At 46.3% G+C, this 24,194-nt stretch overlaps 25 non-coding genes across 25 annotated transcripts; all 25 read right to left on the reverse strand.

Annotated features, from left to right (window-relative positions):
• Positions 1-549: 549 nt before the first annotated feature.
• trnag-ucc (transfer RNA glycine (anticodon UCC)) lies at positions 550-621 on the reverse strand. Its single transcript has one exon. It is a non-coding gene; the product is annotated as a tRNA-Gly (tRNA).
• A 606-nt stretch (positions 622-1,227) lies between these two features.
• trnas-aga (transfer RNA serine (anticodon AGA)) lies at positions 1,228-1,309 on the reverse strand. Its single transcript has one exon. It is a non-coding gene; the product is annotated as a tRNA-Ser (tRNA).
• A 911-nt stretch (positions 1,310-2,220) lies between these two features.
• On the reverse strand, positions 2,221-2,292 carry trnag-ucc (transfer RNA glycine (anticodon UCC)). The gene has a single exon. It is a non-coding gene; the product is annotated as a tRNA-Gly (tRNA).
• A 606-nt stretch (positions 2,293-2,898) lies between these two features.
• On the reverse strand, positions 2,899-2,980 carry trnas-aga (transfer RNA serine (anticodon AGA)). The gene has a single exon. It is a non-coding gene; the product is annotated as a tRNA-Ser (tRNA).
• A 911-nt stretch (positions 2,981-3,891) lies between these two features.
• On the reverse strand, positions 3,892-3,963 carry trnag-ucc (transfer RNA glycine (anticodon UCC)). Its single transcript has one exon. It is a non-coding gene; the product is annotated as a tRNA-Gly (tRNA).
• Positions 3,964-4,569: 606 nt separating this feature from the next.
• On the reverse strand, positions 4,570-4,651 carry trnas-aga (transfer RNA serine (anticodon AGA)). Its single transcript has one exon. It is a non-coding gene; the product is annotated as a tRNA-Ser (tRNA).
• A 911-nt stretch (positions 4,652-5,562) lies between these two features.
• trnag-ucc (transfer RNA glycine (anticodon UCC)) lies at positions 5,563-5,634 on the reverse strand. The gene has a single exon. It is a non-coding gene; the product is annotated as a tRNA-Gly (tRNA).
• A 606-nt stretch (positions 5,635-6,240) lies between these two features.
• trnas-aga (transfer RNA serine (anticodon AGA)) lies at positions 6,241-6,322 on the reverse strand. Its single transcript has one exon. It is a non-coding gene; the product is annotated as a tRNA-Ser (tRNA).
• A 911-nt stretch (positions 6,323-7,233) lies between these two features.
• trnag-ucc (transfer RNA glycine (anticodon UCC)) lies at positions 7,234-7,305 on the reverse strand. The gene has a single exon. It is a non-coding gene; the product is annotated as a tRNA-Gly (tRNA).
• Positions 7,306-7,911: 606 nt separating this feature from the next.
• On the reverse strand, positions 7,912-7,993 carry trnas-aga (transfer RNA serine (anticodon AGA)). The gene has a single exon. It is a non-coding gene; the product is annotated as a tRNA-Ser (tRNA).
• Positions 7,994-8,922: 929 nt separating this feature from the next.
• trnag-ucc (transfer RNA glycine (anticodon UCC)) lies at positions 8,923-8,994 on the reverse strand. Its single transcript has one exon. It is a non-coding gene; the product is annotated as a tRNA-Gly (tRNA).
• Positions 8,995-9,600: 606 nt separating this feature from the next.
• On the reverse strand, positions 9,601-9,682 carry trnas-aga (transfer RNA serine (anticodon AGA)). The gene has a single exon. It is a non-coding gene; the product is annotated as a tRNA-Ser (tRNA).
• Positions 9,683-10,593: 911 nt separating this feature from the next.
• On the reverse strand, positions 10,594-10,665 carry trnag-ucc (transfer RNA glycine (anticodon UCC)). Its single transcript has one exon. It is a non-coding gene; the product is annotated as a tRNA-Gly (tRNA).
• A 606-nt stretch (positions 10,666-11,271) lies between these two features.
• trnas-aga (transfer RNA serine (anticodon AGA)) lies at positions 11,272-11,353 on the reverse strand. Its single transcript has one exon. It is a non-coding gene; the product is annotated as a tRNA-Ser (tRNA).
• A 911-nt stretch (positions 11,354-12,264) lies between these two features.
• Positions 12,265-12,336, reverse strand: trnag-ucc (transfer RNA glycine (anticodon UCC)). Its single transcript has one exon. It is a non-coding gene; the product is annotated as a tRNA-Gly (tRNA).
• Positions 12,337-12,953: 617 nt separating this feature from the next.
• On the reverse strand, positions 12,954-13,035 carry trnas-uga (transfer RNA serine (anticodon UGA)). Its single transcript has one exon. It is a non-coding gene; the product is annotated as a tRNA-Ser (tRNA).
• Positions 13,036-14,381: 1,346 nt separating this feature from the next.
• Positions 14,382-14,453, reverse strand: trnag-ucc (transfer RNA glycine (anticodon UCC)). The gene has a single exon. It is a non-coding gene; the product is annotated as a tRNA-Gly (tRNA).
• A 617-nt stretch (positions 14,454-15,070) lies between these two features.
• trnas-aga (transfer RNA serine (anticodon AGA)) lies at positions 15,071-15,152 on the reverse strand. The gene has a single exon. It is a non-coding gene; the product is annotated as a tRNA-Ser (tRNA).
• Positions 15,153-16,063: 911 nt separating this feature from the next.
• On the reverse strand, positions 16,064-16,135 carry trnag-ucc (transfer RNA glycine (anticodon UCC)). The gene has a single exon. It is a non-coding gene; the product is annotated as a tRNA-Gly (tRNA).
• Positions 16,136-16,752: 617 nt separating this feature from the next.
• On the reverse strand, positions 16,753-16,834 carry trnas-uga (transfer RNA serine (anticodon UGA)). The gene has a single exon. It is a non-coding gene; the product is annotated as a tRNA-Ser (tRNA).
• A 1,343-nt stretch (positions 16,835-18,177) lies between these two features.
• On the reverse strand, positions 18,178-18,249 carry trnag-ucc (transfer RNA glycine (anticodon UCC)). Its single transcript has one exon. It is a non-coding gene; the product is annotated as a tRNA-Gly (tRNA).
• Positions 18,250-18,866: 617 nt separating this feature from the next.
• Positions 18,867-18,948, reverse strand: trnas-uga (transfer RNA serine (anticodon UGA)). Its single transcript has one exon. It is a non-coding gene; the product is annotated as a tRNA-Ser (tRNA).
• Positions 18,949-20,983: 2,035 nt separating this feature from the next.
• Positions 20,984-21,065, reverse strand: trnas-uga (transfer RNA serine (anticodon UGA)). Its single transcript has one exon. It is a non-coding gene; the product is annotated as a tRNA-Ser (tRNA).
• Positions 21,066-23,100: 2,035 nt separating this feature from the next.
• Positions 23,101-23,182, reverse strand: trnas-aga (transfer RNA serine (anticodon AGA)). The gene has a single exon. It is a non-coding gene; the product is annotated as a tRNA-Ser (tRNA).
• A 911-nt stretch (positions 23,183-24,093) lies between these two features.
• Positions 24,094-24,165, reverse strand: trnag-ucc (transfer RNA glycine (anticodon UCC)). Its single transcript has one exon. It is a non-coding gene; the product is annotated as a tRNA-Gly (tRNA).
• Positions 24,166-24,194: the final 29 nt, after the last annotated feature.

A 24,194-nucleotide genomic window follows, 5' to 3' on the forward strand; every position in this document is an offset into this window, starting at 1 on the left:
AGTTATGCTGATGGAAATACCGGCTAATGAACCCGGGGCCTCATACATGCAAAGCATGCGCTGTACCACTGAGCAACATCCCCTGTGCATGCTGAGCACACAAGACAATCGTCGAACCAGTACTGTCTGGGGGCCAATGATGACATTGCTCATAACTAATAAGTAGTGCTCTCGATGACGATACAATATCTTGAACAGCTGAGAAAAGTCTGTGAGTCACCGGATTGACACGGGGAGACGAGCCGCTGAGTGTGTAAGCGCTCAGGAAATTGGAAAGTCTTTGCAAGCAACTGACCTGCTTTCCAGGATCAAACTCCAACAATTCGGCAGATGCAACATGAGAAATAACGATATCGGCAGTATACGAAACTGCTCAGGGAAAACCCAACGCATTTCAAGTCCATCGCCTTAAACACCCGGCCACGACAACCCAACATGTCGCTGTACCCCTCCTCCACTGCCAGCAGTTTGTACCTAATGTCTGTCAACCAAATCGTAGCTGAAGGTTGTAAGCTTTCTTGGCTGCAAGATGCAAATATAATGCTTGGTTGCGATGGCTGGGAATTGAACCCAGGTCAACTGCTTGGAAGGCAGCTATGCTCACCACTATACCACCATCACCTGTTTGAACCCAAATCCGGGGGAGGGATGAAAATTTTTCCTATCTCTCTAATGACCAGTGGCAACATTTGACTGGAGGAAAACTTTTTAATATTACAGTTATCCATAATTTAACATGGATCGAAAGCGGTAGAGGTCGTGGGATGCGCCTTTGCTTTGCAATATAACAACAACCGTTGTGTAAGGTGCCTTCCATGTCTCATACTGATAACATTTAGGAAAGAACAACACAAGCAGATTGTGTACTCTGGAGGATGCCAAGAAACCAGCTGCGATAGCTGGGAATCAAAACCAGGTCAACTGCTTGGAAGGCAGCTATGCTAGCCACTATACCACTAGCGCTACATGGAGAGGGGTTTTGTGTAGCAAAGCTTGTGCTCGGATTGGACTGCAGCAAGCACTGTTGATGTAGCCATCAATGACCCATATTTACTAAGATTGTGCAAGAACATTTGAAGCCACGCAAGGAAGCTTGTTAAGCAGAAGATCACACTCTCTTCAACATGTCTTCAGTTTCTTCTGCTACTGCAGGGACCTGCATACCTCACTACTCCGAAGTTTCTGTAGCCCAACAGCGATTTGCGCCGAGAGATTAAAACTGTCATTCGTTGTTGGCAGGATTCGAACTTGCGCGGGGAGACCCCAATGGATTTCTAGTCCATCGCCTTAACCACTCGGCCACAACAACCACTCTGGAAGTTCCCTTTGGATCCACGCATAGTCAACAACATATGGAGCCTCGGTTTTCCCTTTCACAAACTGCCTCAAAATCCCTGTTTCAAAAAGCCTTCTTTTTTTCCATGGGCCATATTACCCTCAATACACACCTTGAAATGAAATGAAATGGAGGGAAATATGTGCTAGCCATGACAGAAAATGTATAGCAACTCTGAGTGCAAGAAAGGAACCTTTGCCTTCTGAGAAGAGCTGTGTCAATTACTGCAGGCTGTTGCGAACTGCATGTAACCCTCAAAGTTCAAAGAGAATGTACTTCTTGTGTGGAAAATGTTCAGCTCACACATTCTGAGAGTTGAAGACGAGGTCAGCAGAAGTTATGCTGATGGAAATACCGGCTAATGAACCCGGGGCCTCATACATGCAAAGCATGCGCTGTACCACTGAGCAACATCCCCTGTGCATGCTGAGCACACAAGACAATCGTCGAACCAGTACTGTCTGGGGGCCAATGATGACATTTCTCATAGCTAATAAGTAGTGCTCTCGATGACGATACAATATCTTGAACAGCTGAGAAAAGTCTGTGAGTCACCGGATTGACACGGGGAGACGAGCCGCTGAGTGTGTAAGCGCTCAGGAAATTGGAAAGTCTTTGCAAGCAACTGACCTGCTTTCCAGGATCAAACTCCAACAATTCAGCAGATGCAACATGAGAAATAACGATATTGGCAGTATACGAAGCTGCTCAGGGAAAACCCAACGCATTTCAAGTCCATCGCCTTAAACACCCGGCCACGACAACCCAACATGTTGCTGTACCCCTCCTCCACTGCCAGCAGTTTGTACCTAATGTCTGTCAACCAAATCGTAGCTGAAGGTTGTAAGCTTTCTTGGCTGCAAGATGCAAATATAATGCTCGGTTGCGATGGCCGGGAATCGAACCCGGGTCAACTGCTTGGAAGGCAGCTATGCTCACCACTATACCACCATCGCCTGTTTGAACCCAAATCCGGGGGAGGGATGAAAATTTTTCCTATCTCTCTAATGACCAGTGGCAACATTTGACTGGAGGAAAACTTTTTAATATTACAGTTATCCATAATTTAACATGGATCGAAAGCGGTAGAGGTCGTGGGATGCGCCTTTGCTTTGCAATATAACAACAACCGTTGTGTAAGGTGCCTTCCATGTCTCATACTGATAACATTTAGGAAAGAACAACACAAGCAGATTGTGTACTCTGGAGGATGCCAAGAAACCAGCTGCGATAGCTGGGAATCAAAACCAGGTCAACTGCTTGGAAGGCAGCTATGCTAGCCACTATACCACTAGCGCTACATGGAGAGGGGTTTTGTGTAGCAAAGCTTGTGCTCGGATTGGACTGCAGCAAGCACTGTTGATGTAGCCATCAATGACCCATATTTACTAAGATTGTGCAAGAACATTTGAAGCCACGCAAGGAAGCTTGTTAAGCAGAAGATCACACTCTCTTCAACATGTCTTCAGTTTCTTCTGCTACTGCAGGGACCTGCATACCTCACTACTCCGAAGTTTCTGTAGTCCAACAGCGATTTGCGCCGAGAGATTAAAACTGTCATTCGTTGTTGGCAGGATTTGAACTTGCGCGGGGAGACCCCAATGGATTTCTAGTCCATCGCCTTAACCACTCGGCCACAACAACCACTCTGAAAGTTCCCTTTGGATCCACGCATAGTCAACAACATATGGAGCCTCGGTTTTCCCTTTCACAAACTGCCTCAAAATCCCTGTTTCAAAAAGCCTTCTTTTTTTCCATGGGCCATATTACCCTCAATACACACCTTGAAATGAAATGAAATGGAGGGAAATATGTGCTAGCCATGACAGAAAATGTATAGCAACTCTGAGTGCAAGAAAGGAACCTTTGCCTTCTGAGAAGAGCTGTGTCAATTACTGCAGGCTGTTGCGAACTGCATGTAACCCTCAAAGTTCAAAGAGAATGTACTTCTTGTGTGGAAAATGTTCAGCTCACACATTCTGAGAGTTGAAGACGAGGTCAGCAGAAGTTATGCTGATGGAAATACCGGCTAATGAACCCGGGGCCTCATACATGCAAAGCATGCGCTGTACCACTGAGCAACATCCCCTGTGCATGCTGAGCACACAAGACAATCGTCGAACCAGTACTGTCTGGGGGCCAATGATGACATTTCTCATAGCTAATAAGTAGTGCTCTCGATGACGATACAATATCTTGAACAGCTGAGAAAAGTCTGTGAGTCACCGGATTGACACGGGGAGACGAGCCGCTGAGTGTGTAAGCGCTCAGGAAATTGGAAAGTCTTTGCAAGCAACTGACCTGCTTTCCAGGATCAAACTCCAACAATTCAGCAGATGCAACATGAGAAATAACGATATTGGCAGTATACGAAGCTGCTCAGGGAAAACCCAATGCATTTCAAGTCCATCGCCTTAAACACCCGGCCACGACAACCCAACATGTCGCTGTACCCCTCCTCCACTGCCAGCAGTTTGTACCTAATGTCTGTCAACCAAATCGTAGCTGAAGGTTGTAAGCTTTCTTGGCTGCAAGATGCAAATATAATGCTCGGTTGCGATGGCCGGGAATCGAACCCGGGTCAACTGCTTGGAAGGCAGCTATGCTCACCACTATACCACCATCGCCTGTTTGAGCCCAAATCCGGGGGAGGGATGAAAATTTTTCCTATCTCTCTAATGGCCAGTGGCAACATTTGACTGGAGGAAAACTTTTTAATATTACAGTTATCCATAATTTAACATGGATCGAAAGCGGTAGAGGTCGTGGGATGCGCCTTTGCTTTGCAATATAACAACAACCGTTGTGTAAGGTGCCTTCCATGTCTCATACTGATAACATTTAGGAAAGAACAACACAAGCAGATTGTGTACTCTGGAGGATGCCAAGAAACCAGCTGCGATAGCTGGGAATCAAAACCAGGTCAACTGCTTGGAAGGCAGCTATGCTAGCCACTATACCACTAGCGCTACATGGAGAGGGGTTTTGTGTAGCAAAGCTTGTGCTCGGATTGGACTGCAGCAAGCACTGTTGATGTAGCCATCAATGACCCATATTTACTAAGATTGTGCAAGAACATTTGAAGCCACGCAAGGAAGCTTGTTAAGCAGAAGATCACACTCTCTTCAACATGTCTTCAGTTTCTTCTGCTACTGCAGGGACCTGCATACCTCACTACTCCAAAGTTTCTGTAGTCCAACAGCGATTTGCGCCGAGAGATTAAAACTGTCATTTGTTGTTGGCAGGATTCGAACTTGCGCGGGGAGACCCCAATGGCTTTCTAGTCCATTGCCTTAACCACTCGGCCACAACAACCACTCTGGAAGTTCCCTTTAGATCCACGCATAGTCAACAACATATGGAGCCTCGGTTTTCCCTTTCACAAACTGCCTCAAAATCCCTGTTTCAAAAAGCTTTCTTTTTTTCCATGGGCCATATTACCCTCAATACACACCTTGAAATGAAATGAAATGGAGGGAAATATGTGCTAGCCATGACAGAAAATGTATAGCAACTCTGAGTGCAAGAAAGGAACCTTTGCCTTCTGAGAAGAGCTGTGTCAATTACTGCAGGCTGTTGCGAACTGCATGTAACCCTCAAAGTTCAAAGAGAATGTACTTCTTGTGTGGAAAATGTTCAGCTCACACATTCTGAGAGTTGAAGACGAGGTCAGCAGAAGTTATGCTGATGGAAATACCGGCTAATGAACCCGGGGCCTCATACATGCAAAGCATGCGCTGTACCACTGAGCAACATCCCCTGTGCATGCTGAGCACACAAGACAATCGTCGAACCAGTACTGTCTGGGGGCCAATGATGACATTGCTCATAACTAATAAGTAGTGCTCTCGATGACGATACAATATCTTGAACAGCTGAGAAAAGTCTGTGAGTCACCGGATTGACACGGGGAGACGAGCCGCTGAGTGTGTAAGCGCTCAGGAAATTGGAAAGTCTTTGCAAGCAACTGACCTGCTTTCCAGGATCAAACTCCAACAATTCAGCAGATGCAACATGAGAAATAACGATATCGGCAGTATACGAAGCTGCTCAGGGAAAACCCAACGCATTTCAAGTCCATCGCCTTAAACACCCGGCCACGACAACCCAACATGTCGCTGTACCCCTCCTCCACTGCCAGCAGTTTGTACCTAATGTCTGTCAACCAAATCGTAGCTGAAGGTTGTAAGCTTTCTTGGCTGCGAGATGCAAATATAATGCTCGGTTGCGACGGCCGGGAATCGAACCCGGATCAACTGCTTGGAAGGCAGCTATGCTCACCACTATACCACCATCGCCTGTTTGAACCCAAATCCGGGGGAGGGATGAAAATTTTTCCTATCTCTCTAATGACCAGTGGCAACATTTGACTGGAGGAAAACTTTTTAAAATTACAGTTATCCATAATTTAACATGGATCGAAAGCGGTAGAGGTCGTGGGATGCGCCTTTGCTTTGCAATATAACAACAACCGTTGTGTAAGGTGCCTTCCATGTCTCATACTGATAACATTTAGGAAAGAACAACACAAGCAGATTGTGTACTCTGGAGGATGCCAAGAAACCAGCTGCGATAGCTGGGAATCAAAACCAGGTCAACTGCTTGGAAGGCAGCTATGCTAGCCACTATACCACTAGCGCTACATGGAGAGGGGTTTTGTGTAGCAAAGCTTGTGCTCGGATTGGACTGCAGCAAGCACTGTTGATGTAGCCATCAATGACCCATATTTACTAAGATTGCGCAAGAACATTTGAAGCCACGCAAGGAAGCTTGTTAAGCAGAAGATCACACTCTCTTCAACATGTCTTCAGTTTCTTCTGCTACTGCAGGGACCTGCATACCTCACTACTCCGAAGTTTCTGTAGTCCAACAGCGATTTGCGCCGAGAGATTAAAACTGTCATTCGTTGTTGGCAGGATTCGAACTTGCGCGGGGAGACCCCAATGGATTTCTAGTCCATCGCCTTAACCACTCGGCCACAACAACCACTCTGGAAGCTCCCTTTGGATCCACGCATAGTCAACAACATATGGAGCCTCGATTTTCCCTTTCACAAACTGCCTCAAAATCCCTGTTTCAAAAAGCCTTCTTTTTTTCCATGGGCCATATTACCCTCAATACACACCTTGAAATGAAATGAAATGGAGGGAAATATGTGCTAGCCATGACAGAAAATGTATAGCAACTCTGAGTGCAAGAAAGGAACCTTTGCCTTCTGAGAAGAGCTGTGTCAATTACTGCAGGCTGTTGCGAACTGCATGTAACCCTCAAAGTTCAAAGAGAATGTACTTCTTGTGTGGAAAATGTTCAGCTCACACATTCTGAGAGTTGAAGACGAGGTCAGCAGAAGTTATGCTGATGGAAATACCGGCTAATGAACCCGGGGCCTCATACATGCAAAGCATGCGCTGTACCACTGAGCAACATCCCCTGTGCATGCTGAGCACACAAGACAATCGTCGAACCAGTACTGTCTGGGGGCCAATGATGACATTGCTCATAACTAATAAGTAGTGCTCTCGATGACGATACAATATCTTGAACAGCTGAGAAAAGTCTGTGAGTCACCGGATTGACACGGGGAGACGAGCCGCTGAGTGTGTAAGCGCTCAGGAAATTGGAAAGTCTTTGCAAGCAACTGACCTGCTTTCCAGGATCAAACTCCAACAATTCAGCAGATGCAACATGAGAAATAACGATATTGGCAGTATACGAAGCTGCTCAGGGAAAACCCAACGCATTTCAAGTCCATCGCCTTAAACACCCGGCCACGACAACCCAACATGTCGCTGTACCCCTCCTCCACTGCCAGCAGTTTGTACCTAATGTCTGTCAACCAAATCGTAGCTGAAGGTTGTAAGCTTTCTTGGCTGCAAGATGCAAATATAATGCTCGGTTGCGATGGCCGGGAATCAAACCCGGGTCAACTGCTTGGAAGGCAGCTATGCTCACCACTATACCACCATCGCCTGTTTGAACCCAAATCCGGGGGAGGGATGAAAATTTTTCCTATCTCTCTAATGGCCAGTGGCAACATTTGACTGGAGGAAAACTTTTTAATATTACAGTTATCCATAATTTAACATGGATCGAAAGCGGTAGAGGTCGTGGGATGCGCCTTTGCTTTGCAATATAACAACAACCGTTGTGTAAGGTGCCTTCCATGTCTCATACTGATAACATTTAGGAAAGAACAACACAAGCAGATTGTGTACTCTGGAGGATGCCAAGAAACCAGCTGCGATAGCTGGGAATCAAAACCAGGTCAACTGCTTGGAAGGCAGCTATGCTAGCCACTATACCACTAGCGCTACATGGAGAGGGGTTTTGTGTAGCAAAGCTTGTGCTCGGATTGGACTGCAGCAAGCACTGTTGATGTAGCCATCAATGACCCATATTTACTAAGATTGTGCAAGAACATTTGAAGCCACGCAAGGAAGCTTGTTAAGCAGAAGATCACACTCTCTTCAACATGTCTTCAGTTTCTTCTGCTACTGCAGGGACCTGCATACCTCACTACTCCAAAGTTTCTGTAGTCCAACAGCGATTTGCGCCGAGAGATTAAAACTGTCATTTGTTGTTGGCAGGATTCGAACTTGCGCGGGGAGACCCCAATGGCTTTCTAGTCCATCGCCTTAACCACTCGGCCACAACAACCACTCTGGAAGTTCCCTTTAGATCCACGCATAGTCAACAACATATGGAGCCTCGGTTTTCCCTTTCACAAACTGCCTCAAAATCCCTGTTTCAAAAAGCCTTCTTTTTTTCCATGGGCCATATTACCCTCAATACACACCTTGAAATGAAATGAAATGGAGGGAAATATGTGCTAGCCATGACAGAAAATGTATAGCAACTCTGAGTGCAAGAAAGGAACCTTTGCCTTCTGAGAAGAGCTGTGTCAATTACTGCAGGCTGTTGCGAACTGCATGTAACCCTCAAAGTTCAAAGAGAATGTACTTCTTGTGTGGAAAATGTTCAGCTCACACATTCTGAGAGTTGAAGACGAGGTCAGCAGAAGTTATGCTGATGGAAATACCGGCTAATGAACCCGGGGCCTCATACATGCAAAGCATGCGCTGTACCACTGAGCAACATCCCCTGTGCATGCTGAGCACACAAGACAATCGTCGAACCAGTACTGTCTGGGGGCCAATGATGACATTTCTCATAGCTAATAAGTAGTGCTCTCGATGACGATACAATATCTTGAACAGCTGAGAAAAGTCTGTGAGTCACCGGATTGACACGGGGAGACGAGCCGCTGAGTGTGTAAGCGCTCAGGAAATTGGAAAGTCTTTGCAAGCAACTGACCTGCTTTCCAGGATCAAACTCCAACAATTCAGCAGATGCAACATGAGAAATAACGATATCGGCAGTATACGAAGCTGCTCAGGGAAAACCCAACGCATTTCAAGTCCATCGCCTTAAACACCCGGCCACGACAACCCAACCACTATCCTTGGCCCAACATGTCGCTGTACCCCTCCTCCACTGCCAGCAGTTTGTACCTAATGTCTGTCAACCAAATCGTAGCTGAAGGTTGTAAGCTTTCTTGGCTGCGAGATGCAAATATAATGCTCGGTTGCGATGGCCGGGAATCGAACCCGGGTCAACTGCTTGGAAGGCAGCTATGCTCACCACTATACAACCATCCCCTGTATGACCCCAAATCCGGGGGAGGGATGAAAATTTTTCCTATCTCTCTAATGACCAGTGGCAACATTTGACTGGAGGAAAACTTTTTAATATTACAGTTATCCATAATTTAACATGGATCGAAAGCGGTAGAGGTCGTGGGATGCGCCTTTGCTTTGCAATATAACAACAACCGTTGTGTAAGGTGCCTTCCATGTCTCATACTGATAACATTTAGGAAAGAACAACACAAGCAGATTGTGTACTCTGGAGGACGCCAAGAAACCAGCTGCGATAGCTGGGAATCAAAACCAGGTCAACTGCTTGGAAGGCAGCTATGCTAGCCACTATACCACTAGCGCTACATGGAGAGGGGTTTTGTGTAGCAAAGCTTGTGCTCGGATTGGACTGCAGCAAGCACTGTTGATGTAGCCATCAACGACCCATATTTACTAAGATTGTGCAAGAACATTTGAAGCCACGCAAGGAAGCTTGTTAAGCAGAAGATCACACTCTCTTCAACATGTCTTCAGTTTCTTCTGCTACTGCAGGGACCTGCATACCTCACTACTCCGAAGTTTCTGTAGTCCAACAGCGATTTGCGCCGAGAGATTAAAACTGTCATTCGTTGTTGGCAGGATTCGAACTTGCGCGGGGAGACCCCAATGGATTTCTAGTCCATCGCCTTAACCACTCGGCCACAACAACCACTCTGGAAGCTCCCTTTGGATCCACGCATAGTCAACAACATATGGAGCCTCGGTTTTCCCTTTCACAAACTGCCTCAAAATCCCTGTTTCAAAAAGCCTTCTTTTTTTCCATGGGCCATATTACCCTCAATACACACCTTGAAATGAAATGAAATGGAGGGAAATATGTGCTAGCCATGACAGAAAATGTATAGCAACTCTGAGTGCAAGAAAGGAACCTTTGCCTTCTGAGAAGAGCTGTGTCAATTACTGCAGGCTGTTGCGAACTGCATGTAACCCTCAAAGTTCAAAGAGAATGTACTTCTTGTGTGGAAAATGTTCAGCTCACACATTCTGAGAGTTGAAGACGAGGTCAGCAGAAGTTATGCTGATGGAAATACCGGCTAATGAACCCGGGGCCTCATACATGCAAAGCATGCGCTGTACCACTGAGCAACATCCCCTGTGCATGCTGAGCACACAAGACAATCGTCGAACCAGTACTGTCTGGGGGCCAATGATGACATTGCTCATAACTAATAAGTAGTGCTCTCGATGACGATACAATATCTTGAACAGCTGAGAAAAGTCTGTGAGTCACCGGATTGACACGGGGAGACGAGCCGCTGAGTGTGTAAGCGCTCAGGAAATTGGAAAGTCTTTGCAAGCAACTGACCTGCTTTCCAGGATCAAATTCCAACAATTCAGCAGATGCAACATGAGAAATAACGATATTGGCAGTATACGAAGCTGCTCAGGGAAAACCCAACGCATTTCAAGTCCATCGCCTTAAACACCCGGCCACGACAACCCAACATGTCGCTGTACCCCTCCTCCACTGCCAGCAGTTTGTACCTAATGTCTGTCAACCAAATCGTAGCTGAAGGTTGTAAGCTTTCTTGGCTGCAAGATGCAAACATAATGCTCTGTTGCGATGGCCGGGAATCGAACCCGGGTCAACTGCTTGGAAGGCAGCTATGCTCACCACTATACCACCATCGCCTGTTTGAGCCCAAATCCGGGGGAGGGATGAAAATTTTTCCTATCTCTCTAATGACCAGTGGCAACATTTGACTGGAGGAAAACTTTTTAATATTACAATTATCCATAATTTAACATGGATCGAAAGCGGTAGAGGTCGTGGGATGCGCCTTTGCTTTGCAATATAACAACAACCGTTGTGTAAGGTGCCTTCCATGTCTCATACTGATAACATTTAGGAAAGAACAACACAAGCAGATTGTGTACTCTGGAGGATGCCAAGAAACCAGCTGCGATAGCTGGGAATCAAAACCAGGTCAACTGCTTGGAAGGCAGCTATGCTAGCCACTATACCACTAGCGCTACATGGAGAGGGGTTTTGTGTAGCAAAGCTTGTGCTCGGATTGGACTGCAGCAAGCACTGTTGATGTAGCCATCAATGACCCATATTTACTAAGATTGCGCAAGAACATTTGAAGCCACGCAAGGAAGCTTGTTAAGCAGAAGATCACACTCTCTTCAACATGTCTTCAGTTTCTTCTGCTACTGCAGGGACCTGCATACCTCACTACTCCGAAGTTTCTGTAGTCCAACAGCGATTTGCGCCGAGAGATTAAAACTGTCATTCGTTGTTGGCAGGATTCGAACTTGCGCGGGGAGACCCCAATGGATTTCTAGTCCATCGCCTTAACCACTCGGCCACAACAACCACTCTGGACTTTCCCTTTAGATCCACGCATAGTCAACAACATATGGAGCCTCGGTTTTCCCTTTCACAAACTGCCTCAAAATCCCTGTTTCAAAAAGCCTTCTTTTTTTCCATGGGCCATATTACCCTCAATACACACCTTGAAATGAAATGAAATGGAGGGAAATATGTGCTAGCCATGACAGAAAATGTATAGCAACTCTGAGTGCAAGAAAGGAACCTTTGCCTTCTGAGATGAGCTGTGTCAATTACTGCAGGCTGTTGCGAACTGCATGTAACCCTCAAAGTTCAAAGAGAATGTACTTCTTGTGTGGAAAATGTTCAGCTCACACATTCTGAGAGTTGAAGACGAGGTCAGCAGAAGTTATGCTGATGGAAATACCGGCTAATGAACCCGGGGCCTCATACATGCAAAGCATGCGCTGTACCACTGAGCAACATCCCCTGTGCATGCTGAGCACACAAGACAATCGTCGAACCAGTACTGTCTGGGGGCCAATGATGACATTGCTCATAACTAATAAGTAGTGCTCTCGATGACGATACAATATCTTGAACAGCTGAGAAAAGTCTGTGAGTCACCGGATTGACACGGGGAGACGAGCCGCTGAGTGTGTAAGCGCTCAGGAAATTGGAAAGTCTTTGCAAGCAACTGACCTGCTTTCCAGGATCAAACTCCAACAATTCAGCAGATGCAACATGAGAAATAACGATATTGGCAGTATACGAAGCTGCTCAGGGAAAACCCAATGCATTTCAAGTCCATCGCCTTAAACACCCGGCCACGACAACCCAACATGTCGCTGTACCCCTCCTCCACTGCCAGCAGTTTGTACCTAATGTCTGTCAACCAAATCGTAGCTGAAGGTTGTAAGCTTTCTTGGCTGCAAGATGCAAATATAATGCTCAGTTGCGATGGCCAGGAATCGAACCCGGGTCAACTGCTTGGAAGGCAGCTATGCTCACCACTATACCACCATCGCCTGTATGACCCCAACTCCGGGGGAGGGATGAAAACTTTTCCTATCTCTCTAATGACCAGTGGCAACATTTGACTGGAGGAAAACTTTTTAATATTACAGTTATCCATAATTTAACATGGATCGAAAGCGGTAGAGGTCGTGGGATGCGCCTTTGCTTTGCAATATAACAACAACCGTTGTGTAAGGTGCCTTCCATGTCTCATACTGATAACATTTAGGAAAGAACAACACAAGCAGATTGTGTACTCTGGAGGACGCCAAGAAACCAGCTGCGATAGCTGGGAATCAAAACCAGGTCAACTGCTTGGAAGGCAGCTATGCTAGCCACTATACCACTATCGCTACATGGAGAGGGGTTTTGTGTAGCAAAGCTTGTGCTCGGATTGGACTGCAGCAAGTAGCTGTCAACTGCTGTTGATGTAGCCATCAATGACCCATATTTACTAAGATTGTGCAAGAACATTTGAAGCCACGCAAGGAAGCTTGTTAAGCAGAAGATCACACTCTCTTTAACACGTCTTCAGTTTCTTCTGCTACTGCAGGGACCTGCATACCTCACTACTCCAAAGTTTCTGTAGTCCAACAGCGATTTGCGCCGAGAGATTAAAACTGTCATTCGTTGTTGGCAGGATTCGAACCTGCGCGGGGAAACCCCAATGGATTTCAACTCCATCGCCTTAACCACTCGGCCACAACAACAACGCTGGATGCACTCCTTAGATCCACGCATAGTCAACAACATATGGAGCCTCGATTTTCCCTTTCACAAACTGCCTCAAAATCCCTGATTCAAAAAGCTTTCTTTTTTTCCATGGGCCATATTACCCTCAATACACACCTTGAAATGAAATGAAATGGAGGGAAATATGTGCTAGCCATGACAGAAAATGTATAGCAACGCTGAGTGCAAGAAAGGAACCTTTGCCTTCTGAGAAGAGCTGTGTCAATTACTGCAGATTGTTGCGAACTGCATGTAACCCTCAAAGTTCAAAGAGAATGTACTTCTTGTGTGGAAAATGTTCAGCTCACACATTCTGAGAGTTGAAGACGAGGTCAGCAGAAGTTATGCTGATGGAGATACCGGCTATTGATCCCGGGGCCTCATACATGCAAAGCATGCGCTGTACCACTGAGCAACTTCCCCTGTGCGTGCTGAGCACACAAGACAATCGTCGAACCAGTACTGTCTGGGGGCCAACGATGACATTGCCCATAACCAATAAGTAGTACTGGCCATATTACCCTCAATACACACCTTGAAATGAAATGAAACGGAGGGAAATATGTGCTAGCCATGACAGAAAATGCATAGCAACGCTGAGTGCAAGAAAGGAACCTTTGCCTTCTGAGAAGAGCTGTGTCAATTACTGCAGGCTGTTGCGAACTGCATGTAACCCTCAAAGTTCAAAGAGAATGTACTTCTTGTGTGGAAAATGTTCAGCTCACACATTCTGAGAGTTGAAGACGAGGTCAGCAGAAGTTATGCTGATGGAGATACCGGCTATTGATCTCGGGGCCTCATACATGCAAAGCATGCGCTGTACCACTGAGCAACATCCCCTGTGCATGCTGAGCACACAAGACAATCGTCGAACCAGTACTGTCTGGGGGCCAACGATGACATTGCCCATAACCAATAAGTAGTGCTCTCGATGACGATACAATATCTTGAACAGCTGAGAAAAGTCTGTGAGTCACCGGATTGACACGGGGAGACGAGCCGCTGAGTGTGTAAGCGCTCAGGAAATTGGAAAGTCTTTGCGAGCAACTGACCTGCTTTCCAGGCACAAACTCCAACAATTCAGCAGATGCAACATGAGAAATAACAATGTCGGCAGTATACGAACCTGCTCAGAGAAAACCCAACGCATTTCAAGTCCATCGCCTTAAACACCCGGCCACGACAACCCAACCACTATCCTTGTCCCAACATGTCGCTGTACCCCTCCTCCACTGCCAGCAGTTTGTACCTAATGTCTGTCAACCAAATCGTAGCTGAAGGTTGTAAGCTTTCTTGGCTGCAAGATGCAAATATAATGCTCAGTTGCGATGGCCAGGAATCGAACCCGGGTCAACTGCTTGGAAGGCAGCTATGCTCACCACTATACCACCATCGCCTGTATGACCCCAACTCTGGGGGAGGGATGAAAACTTTTCCTATCTCTCTAATGACCAGTGGCAACATTTGACTGGAGGAAAACTTTTTAATATTACAGTTATCCATAATTTAACATGGATCGAAAGCGGTAGAGGTCGTGGGATGCGCCTTTGCTTTGCAATATAACAACAACCGTTGTGTAAGGTGCCTTCCATGTCTCATACTGATAACATTTAGGAAAGAACAACACAAGCAGATTGTGTACTCTGGAGGACGCCAAGAAACCAGCTGCGATAGCTGGGAATCAAAACCAGGTCAACTGCTTGGAAGGCAGCTATGCTAGCCACTATACCACTATCGCTACATGGAGAGGGGTTTTGTGTAGCAAAGCTTGTGCTCGGATTGGACTGCAGCAAGTAGCTGTCAACTGCTGTTGATGTAGCCATCAATGACCCATATTTACTAAGATTGCGCAAGAACATTTGAAGCCACGCAAGGAAGCTTGTTAAGCAGAAGATCACACTCTCTTCAACATGTCTTCAGTTTCTTCTGCTACTGCAGGGACCTGCATACCTCACTACTCCGAAGTTTCTGTAGTCCAACAGCGATTTGCGCCGAGAGATTAAAACTGTCATTCGTTGTTGGCAGGATTCGAACTTGCGCGGGGAGACCCCAATGGATTTCTAGTCCATCGCCTTAACCACTCGGCCACAACAACCACTCTGGACTTTCCCTTTAGATCCACGCATAGTCAACAACATATGGAGCCTCGGTTTTCCCTTTCACAAACTGCCTCAAAATCCCTGTTTCAAAAAGCCTTCTTTTTTTCCATGGGCCATATTACCCTCAATACACACCTTGAAATGAAATGAAATGGAGGGAAATATGTGCTAGCCATGACAGAAAATGTATAGCAACTCTGAGTGCAAGAAAGGAACCTTTGCCTTCTGAGATGAGCTGTGTCAATTACTGCAGGCTGTTGCGAACTGCATGTAACCCTCAAAGTTCAAAGAGAATGTACTTCTTGTGTGGAAAATGTTCAGCTCACACATTCTGAGAGTTGAAGACGAGGTCAGCAGAAGTTATGCTGATGGAAATACCGGCTAATGAACCCGGGGCCTCATACATGCAAAGCATGCGCTGTACCACTGAGCAACATCCCCTGTGCATGCTGAGCACACAAGACAATCGTCGAACCAGTACTGTCTGGGGGCCAATGATGACATTGCTCATAACTAATAAGTAGTGCTCTCGATGACGATACAATATCTTGAACAGCTGAGAAAAGTCTGTGAGTCACCGGATTGACACGGGGAGACGAGCCGCTGAGTGTGTAAGCGCTCAGGCAATTGGAAAGTCTTTGCAAGCAACTGACCTGCTTTCCAGGATCAAACTCCAACAATTCAGCAGATGCAACATGAGAAATAACGATATTGGCAGTATACGAAGCTGCTCAGGGAAAACCCAATGCATTTCAAGTCCATCGCCTTAAACACCCGGCCACGACAACCCAACATGTCGCTGTACCCCTCCTCCACTGCCAGCAGTTTGTACCTAATGTCTGTCAACCAAATCGTAGCTGAAGGTTGTAAGCTTTCTTGGCTGCAAGATGCAAATATAATGCTCAGTTGCGATGGCCAGGAATCGAACCCGGGTCAACTGCTTGGAAGGCAGCTATGCTCACCACTATACCACCATCGCCTGTATGACCCCATCTCCGGGGGAGGGATGAAAACTTTTCCTATCTCTCTAATGACCAGTGGCAACATTTGACTGGAGGAAAACTTTTTAATATTACAGTTATCCATAATTTAACATGGATCGAAAGCGGTAGAGGTCGTGGGATGCGCCTTTGCTTTGCAATATAACAACAACCGTTGTGTAAGGTGCCTTCCATGTCTCATACTGATAACATTTAGGAAAGAACAACACAAGCAGATTGTGTACTCTGGAGGACGCCAAGAAACCAGCTGCGATAGCTGGGAATCAAAACCAGGTCAACTGCTTGGAAGGCAGCTATGCTAGCCACTATACCACTATCGCTACATGGAGAGGGGTTTTGTGTAGCAAAGCTTGTGCTCGGATTGGACTGCAGCAAGTAGCTGTCAACTGCTGTTGATGTAGCCATCAATGACCCATATTTACTAAGATTGTGCAAGAACATTTGAAGCCACGCAAGGAAGCTTGTTAAGCAGAAGATCACACTCTCTTTAACACGTCTTCAGTTTCTTCTGCTACTGCAGGGACCTGCATACCTCACTACTCCAAAGTTTCTGTAGTCCAACAGCGATTTGCGCCGAGAGATTAAAACTGTCATTCGTTGTTGGCAGGATTCGAACCTGCGCGGGGAAACCCCAATGGATTTCAACTCCATCGCCTTAACCACTCGGCCACAACAACAACGCTGGATGCACTCCTTAGATCCACGCATAGTCAACAACATATGGAGCCTCGATTTTCCCTTTCACAAACTGCCTCAAAATCCCTGATTCAAAAAGCTTTCTTTTTTTCCATGGGCCATATTACCCTCAATACACACCTTGAAATGAAATGAAATGGAGGGAAATATGTGCTAGCCATGACAGAAAATGTATAGCAACGCTGAGTGCAAGAAAGGAACCTTTGCCTTCTGAGAAGAGCTGTGTCAATTACTGCAGATTGTTGCGAACTGCATGTAACCCTCAAAGTTCAAAGAGAATGTACTTCTTGTGTGGAAAATGTTCAGCTCACACATTCTGAGAGTTGAAGACGAGGTAAGCAGAAGTTATGCTGATGGAGATACCGGCTATTGATCCCGGGGCCTCATACATGCAAAGCATGCGCTGTACCACTGAGCAACTTCCCCTGTGCGTGCTGAGCACACAAGACAATCGTCGAACCAGTACTGTCTGGGGGCCAACGATGACATTGCCCATAACCAATAAGTAGTACTGGCCATATTACCCTCAATACACACCTTGAAATGAAATGAAACGGAGGGAAATATGTGCTAGCCATGACAGAAAATGCATAGCAACGCTGAGTGCAAGAAAGGAACCTTTGCCTTCTGAGAAGAGCTGTGTCAATTACTGCAGGCTGTTGCGAACTGCATGTAACCCTCAAAGTTCAAAGAGAATGTACTTCTTGTGTGGAAAATGTTCAGCTCACACATTCTGAGAGTTGAAGACGAGGTCAGCAGAAGTTATGCTGATGGAGATACCGGCTATTGATCTCGGGGCCTCATACATGCAAAGCATGCGCTGTACCACTGAGCAACATCCCCTGTGCATGCTGAGCACACAAGACAATCGTCGAACCAGTACTGTCTGGGGGCCAACGATGACATTGCCCATAACCAATAAGTAGTGCTCTCGATGACGATACAATATCTTGAACAGCTGAGAAAAGTCTGTGAGTCACCGGATTGACACGGGGAGACGAGCCGCTGAGTGTGTAAGCGCTCAGGAAATTGGAAAGTCTTTGCGAGCAACTGACCTGCTTTCCAGGCACAAACTCCAACAATTCAGCAGATGCAACATGAGAAATAACAATGTCGGCAGTATACGAACCTGCTCAGAGAAAACCCAACGCATTTCAAGTCCATCGCCTTAAACACCCGGCCACGACAACCCAACCACTATCCTTGTCCCAACATGTCGCTGTACCCCTCCACTGCCAGCAGTTTGTACCTAATGTCTGTCAACCAAATCGTAGCTGAAGGTTGTAAGCTTTCTTGGCTGCAAGATGCAAATATAATGCTCAGTTGCGATGGCCAGGAATCGAACCCGGGTCAACTGCTTGGAAGGCAGCTATGCTCACCACTATACCACCATCGCCTGTATGACCCCAACTCTGGGGGAGGGATGAAAACTTTTCCTATCTCTCTAATGACCAGTGGCAACATTTGACTGGAGGAAAACTTTTTAATATTACAGTTATCCATAATTTAACATGGATCGAAAGCGGTAGAGGTCGTGGGATGCGCCTTTGCTTTGCAATATAACAACAACCGTTGTGTAAGGTGCCTTCCATGTCTCATACTGATAACATTTAGGAAAGAACAACACAAGCAGATTGTGTACTCTGGAGGACGCCAAGAAACCAGCTGCGATAGCTGGGAATCAAAACCAGGTCAACTGCTTGGAAGGCAGCTATGCTAGCCACTATACCACTATCGCTACATGGAGAGGGGTTTTGTGTAGCAAAGCTTGTGCTCGGATTGGACTGCAGCAAGTAGCTGTCAACTGCTGTTGATGTAGCCATCAATGACCCATATTTACTAAGATTGTGCAAGAACATTTGAAGCCACGCAAGGAAGCTTGTTAAGCAGAAGATCACACTCTCTTCAACATGTCTTCAATTTCTTCTGCTACTGCAGGGACCTGCATACCTCACTACTCCAAAGTTTCTGTAGTCCAACAGCGATTTGCGCCGAGAGATTAAAACCGTCAATCGTTGTTGGCAGGATTCGAACCTGCGCGGGGAAACCCCAATGGATTTCAAGTCCATCGCCTTAACCACTCGGCCACAACAACAACGCTGGATGCACTCCTTAGATCCACGCATAGTCAACAACATATGGAGCCTCGATTTTCCCTTTCACAAACTGCCTCAAAATCCCTGATTCAAAAAGCTTCCTTTTTTTCCATGGGCCATATTACCCTCAATACACACCTTGAAATGAAATGAAATGGAGGGAAATATGTGCTAGCCATGACAGAAAATGTATAGCAACCCTGAGTGCAAGAAAGGAACCTTTGCCTTCTGAGAAGAGCTGTGTCAATTACTGCAGATTGTTGCGAACTGCATGTAACCCTCAAAGTTCAAAGAGAATGTACTTCTTGTGTGGAAAATGTTCAGCTCACACATTCTGAGAGTTGAAGACGAGGTCAGCAGAAGTTATGCTGATGGAGATACCGGCTATTGATCCCGGGGCCTCATACATGCAAAGCATGCGCTGTACCACTGAGCAACTTCCCCTGTGCATGCTGAGCACACAAGACAATCGTCGAACCAGTACTGTCTGGGGGCCAACGATGACATTGCCCATAACCAATAAGTAGTACTGGCCATTTTACCCTCAATACACACCTTGAAATGAAATGAAACAGAGGGAAATATGTGCTAGCCATGACAGAAAATGTATAGCAACGCTGAGTGCAAGAAAGGAACCTTTGCCTTCTGAGAAGAGCTGTGTCAATTACTGCAGGCTGTTGCGAACTGCATGTAACCCTCAAAGTTCAAAGAGAATGTACTTCTTGTGTGGAAAATGTTCAGCTCACACATTCTGAGAGTTGAAGACGAGGTCAGCAGAAGTTATGCTGATGGAGATACCGGCTATTGATCTCGGGGCCTCATACATGCAAAGCATGCGCTGTACCACTGAGCAACATCCCCTGTGCATGCTGAGCACACAAGACAATCGTCGAACCAGTACTGTCTGGGGGCCAACGATGACATTGCCCATAACCAATAAGTAGTGCTCTCGATGACGATACAATATCTTGAACAGCTGAGAAAAGTCTGTGAGTCACCGGATTGACACGGGGAGACGAGCCGCTGAGTGTGTAAGCGCTCAGGAAATTGGAAAGTCTTTGCGAGCAACTGACCTGCTTTCCAGGCACAAACTCCAACAATTCAGCAGATGCAACATGAGAAATAACAATGTCGGCAGTATACGAACCTGCTCAGAGAAAACCCAACGCATTTCAAGTCCATCGCCTTAAACACCCGGCCACGACAACCCAACCACTATCCTTGGCCCAACATGTCGCTGTACCCCTCCTCCACTGCCAGCAGTTTGTACCTAATGTCTGTCAACCAAATCGTAGCTGAAGGTTGTAAGCTTTCTTGGCTGCAAGATGCAAATATAATGCTCAGTTGCGATGGCCAGGAATCGAACCCGGGTCAACTGCTTGGAAGGCAGCTATGCTCACCACTATACAACCATCCCCTGTATGACCCCAAATCCGGGGGAGGGATGAAAATTTTTCCTATCTCTCTAATGACCAGTGGCAACATTTGACTGGAGGAAAACTTTTTAATATTACAGTTATCCATAATTTAACATGGATCGAAAGCGGTAGAGGTCGTGGGATGCGCCTTTGCTTTGCAATATAACAACAACCGTTGTGTAAGGTGCCTTCCATGTCTCATACTGATAACATTTAGGAAAGAACAACACAAGCAGATTGTGTACTCTGGAGGACGCCAAGAAACCAGCTGCGATAGCTGGGAATCAAAACCAGGTCAACTGCTTGGAAGGCAGCTATGCTAGCCACTATACCACTATCGCTACATGGAGAGGGGTTTTGTGTAGCAAAGCTTGTGCTCGGATTGGACTGCAGCAAGTAGCTGTCAACTGCTGTTGATGTAGCCATCAATGACCCATATTTACTAAGATTGTGCAAGAACATTTGAAGCCACGCAAGGAAGCTTGTTAAGCAGAAGATCACACTCTCTTTAACACGTCTTCAGTTTCTTCTGCTACTGCAGGGACCTGCATACCTCACTACTCCAAAGTTTCTGTAGTCCAACAGCGATTTGCGCCGAGAGATTAAAACTGTCATTTGTTGTTGGCAGGATTCGAACCTGCGCGGGGAAACCCCAATGGATTTCAAGTCCATCGCCTTAACCACTCGGCCACAACAACAACGCTGGATGCACTCCTTAGATCCACGCATAGTCAACAACATATGGAGCCTCGATTTTCCCTTTCACAAACTGCCTCAAAATCCCTGATTCAAAAAGCTTTCTTTTTTTCCATGGGCCATATTACCCTCAATACACACCTTGAAATGAAATGAAATGGAGGGAAATATGTGCTAGCCATGACAGAAAATGTATAGCAACGCTGAGTGCAAGAAAGGAACCTTTGCCTTCTGAGAAGAGCTGTGTCAATTACTGCAGATTGTTGCGAACTGCATGTAACCCTCAAAGTTCAAAGAGAATGTACTTCTTGTGTGGAAAATGTTCAGCTCACACATTCTGAGAGTTGAAGACGAGGTAAGCAGAAGTTATGCTGATGGAGATACCGGCTATTGATCCCGGGGCCTCATACATGCAAAGCATGCGCTGTACCACTGAGCAACTTCCCCTGTGCGTGCTGAGCACACAAGACAATCGTCGAACCAGTACTGTCTGGGGGCCAACGATGACATTGCCCATAACCAATAAGTAGTACTGGCCATATTACCCTCAATACACACCTTGAAATGAAATGAAACGGAGGGAAATATGTGCTAGCCATGACAGAAAATGCATAGCAACGCTGAGTGCAAGAAAGGAACCTTTGCCTTCTGAGAAGAGCTGTGTCAATTACTGCAGGCTGTTGCGAACTGCATGTAACCCTCAAAGTTCAAAGAGAATGTACTTCTTGTGTGGAAAATGTTCAGCTCACACATTCTGAGAGTTGAAGACGAGGTCAGCAGAAGTTATGCTGATGGAGATACCGGCTATTGATCTCGGGGCCTCATACATGCAAAGCATGCGCTGTACCACTGAGCAACATCCCCTGTGCATGCTGAGCACACAAGACAATCGTCGAACCAGTACTGTCTGGGGGCCAACGATGACATTGCCCATAACCAATAAGTAGTGCTCTCGATGACGATACAATATCTTGAACAGCTGAGAAAAGTCTGTGAGTCACCGGATTGACACGGGGAGACGAGCCGCTGAGTGTGTAAGCGCTCAGGAAATTGGAAAGTCTTTGCGAGCAACTGACCTGCTTTCCAGGCACAAACTCCAACAATTCAGCAGATGCAACATGAGAAATAACAATGTCGGCAGTATACGAACCTGCTCAGAGAAAACCCAACGCATTTCAAGTCCATCGCCTTAAACACCCGGCCACGACAACCCAACCACTATCCTTGGCCCAACATGTCGCTGTACCCCTCCTCCACTGCCAGCAGTTTGTACCTAATGTCTGTCAACCAAATCGTAGCTGAAGGTTGTAAGCTTTCTTGGCTGCAAGATGCAAATATAATGCTCAGTTGCGATGGCCAGGAATCGAACCCGGGTCAACTGCTTGGAAGGCAGCTATGCTCACCACTATACAACCATCCCCTGTATGACCCCAAATCCGGGGGAGGGATGAAAATTTTTCCTATCTCTCTAATGACCAGTGGCAACATTTGACTGGAGGAAAACTTTTTAATATTACAGTTATCCATAATTTAACATGGATCGAAAGCGGTAGAGGTCGTGGGATGCGCCTTTGCTTTGCAATATAACAACAACCGTTGTGTAAGGTGCCTTCCATGTCTCATACTGATAACATTTAGGAAAGAACAACACAAGCAGATTGTGTACTCTGGAGGACGCCAAGAAACCAGCTGCGATAGCTGGGAATCAAAACCAGGTCAACTGCTTGGAAGGCAGCTATGCTAGCCACTATACCACTATCGCTACATGGAGAGGGGTTTTGTGTAGCAAAGCTTGTGCTCGGATTGGACTGCAGCAAGTAGCTGTCAACTGCTGTTGATGTAGCCATCAATGACCCATATTTACTAAGATTGCGCAAGAACATTTGAAGCCACGCAAGGAAGCTTGTTAAGCAGAAGATCACACTCTCTTCAACATGTCTTCAGTTTCTTCTGCTACTGCAGGGACCTGCATACCTCACTACTCCGAAGTTTCTGTAGTCCAACAGCGATTTGCGCCGAGAGATTAAAACTGTCATTCGTTGTTGGCAGGATTCGAACTTGCGCGGGGAGACCCCAATGGATTTCTAGTCCATCGCCTTAACCACTCGGCCACAACAACCACTCTGGACTTTCCCTTTAGATCCACGCATAGTCAACAACATATGGAGCCTCGGTTTTCCCTTTCACAAACTGCCTCAAAATCCCTGTTTCAAAAAGCCTTCTTTTTTTCCAGGGGCCATATTACCCTCAATACACACCTTGAAATGAAATGAAATGGAGGGAAATATGTGCTAGCCATGACAGAAAATGTATAGCAACTCTGAGTGCAAGAAAGGAACCTTTGCCTTCTGAGATGAGCTGTGTCAATTACTGCAGGCTGTTGCGAACTGCATGTAACCCTCAAAGTTCAAAGAGAATGTACTTCTTGTGTGGAAAATGTTCAGCTCACACATTCTGAGAGTTGAAGACGAGGTCAGCAGAAGTTATGCTGATGGAAATACCGGCTAATGAACCCGGGGCCTCATACATGCAAAGCATGCGCTGTACCACTGAGCAACATCCCCTGTGCATGCTGAGCACACAAGACAATCGTCGAACCAGTACTGTCTGGGGGCCAATGATGACATTGCTCATAACTAATAAGTAGTGCTCTCGATGACGATACAATATCTTGAACAGCTGAGAAAAGTCTGTGAGTCACCGGATTGACACGGGGAGACGAGCCGCTGAGTGTGTAAGCGCTCAGGAAATTGGAAAGTCTTTGCAAGCAACTGACCTGCTTTCCAGGATCAAACTCCAACAATTCAGCAGATGCAACATGAGAAATAACGATATTGGCAGTATACGAAGCTGCTCAGGGAAAACCCAATGCATTTCAAGTCCATCGCCTTAAACACCCGGCCACGACAACCCAACATGTCGCTGTACCCCTCCTCCACTGCCAGCAGTTTGTACCTAATGTCTGTCAACCAAATCGTAGCTGAAGGTTGTAAGCTTTCTTGGCTGCAAGATGCAAATATAATGCTCAGTTGCGATGGCCAGGAATCGAACCCGGGTCAACTGCTTGGAAGGCAGCTATGCTCACCACTATACCACCATCGCCTGTATGACCCCAACTCCGGGGGAGGGAT

This window comes from Labrus bergylta, chromosome 15 (genome assembly GCF_963930695.1).
Source record: "Labrus bergylta chromosome 15, fLabBer1.1, whole genome shotgun sequence".
NCBI classification, from domain to species: domain Eukaryota; kingdom Metazoa; phylum Chordata; class Actinopteri; order Labriformes; family Labridae; genus Labrus; species Labrus bergylta.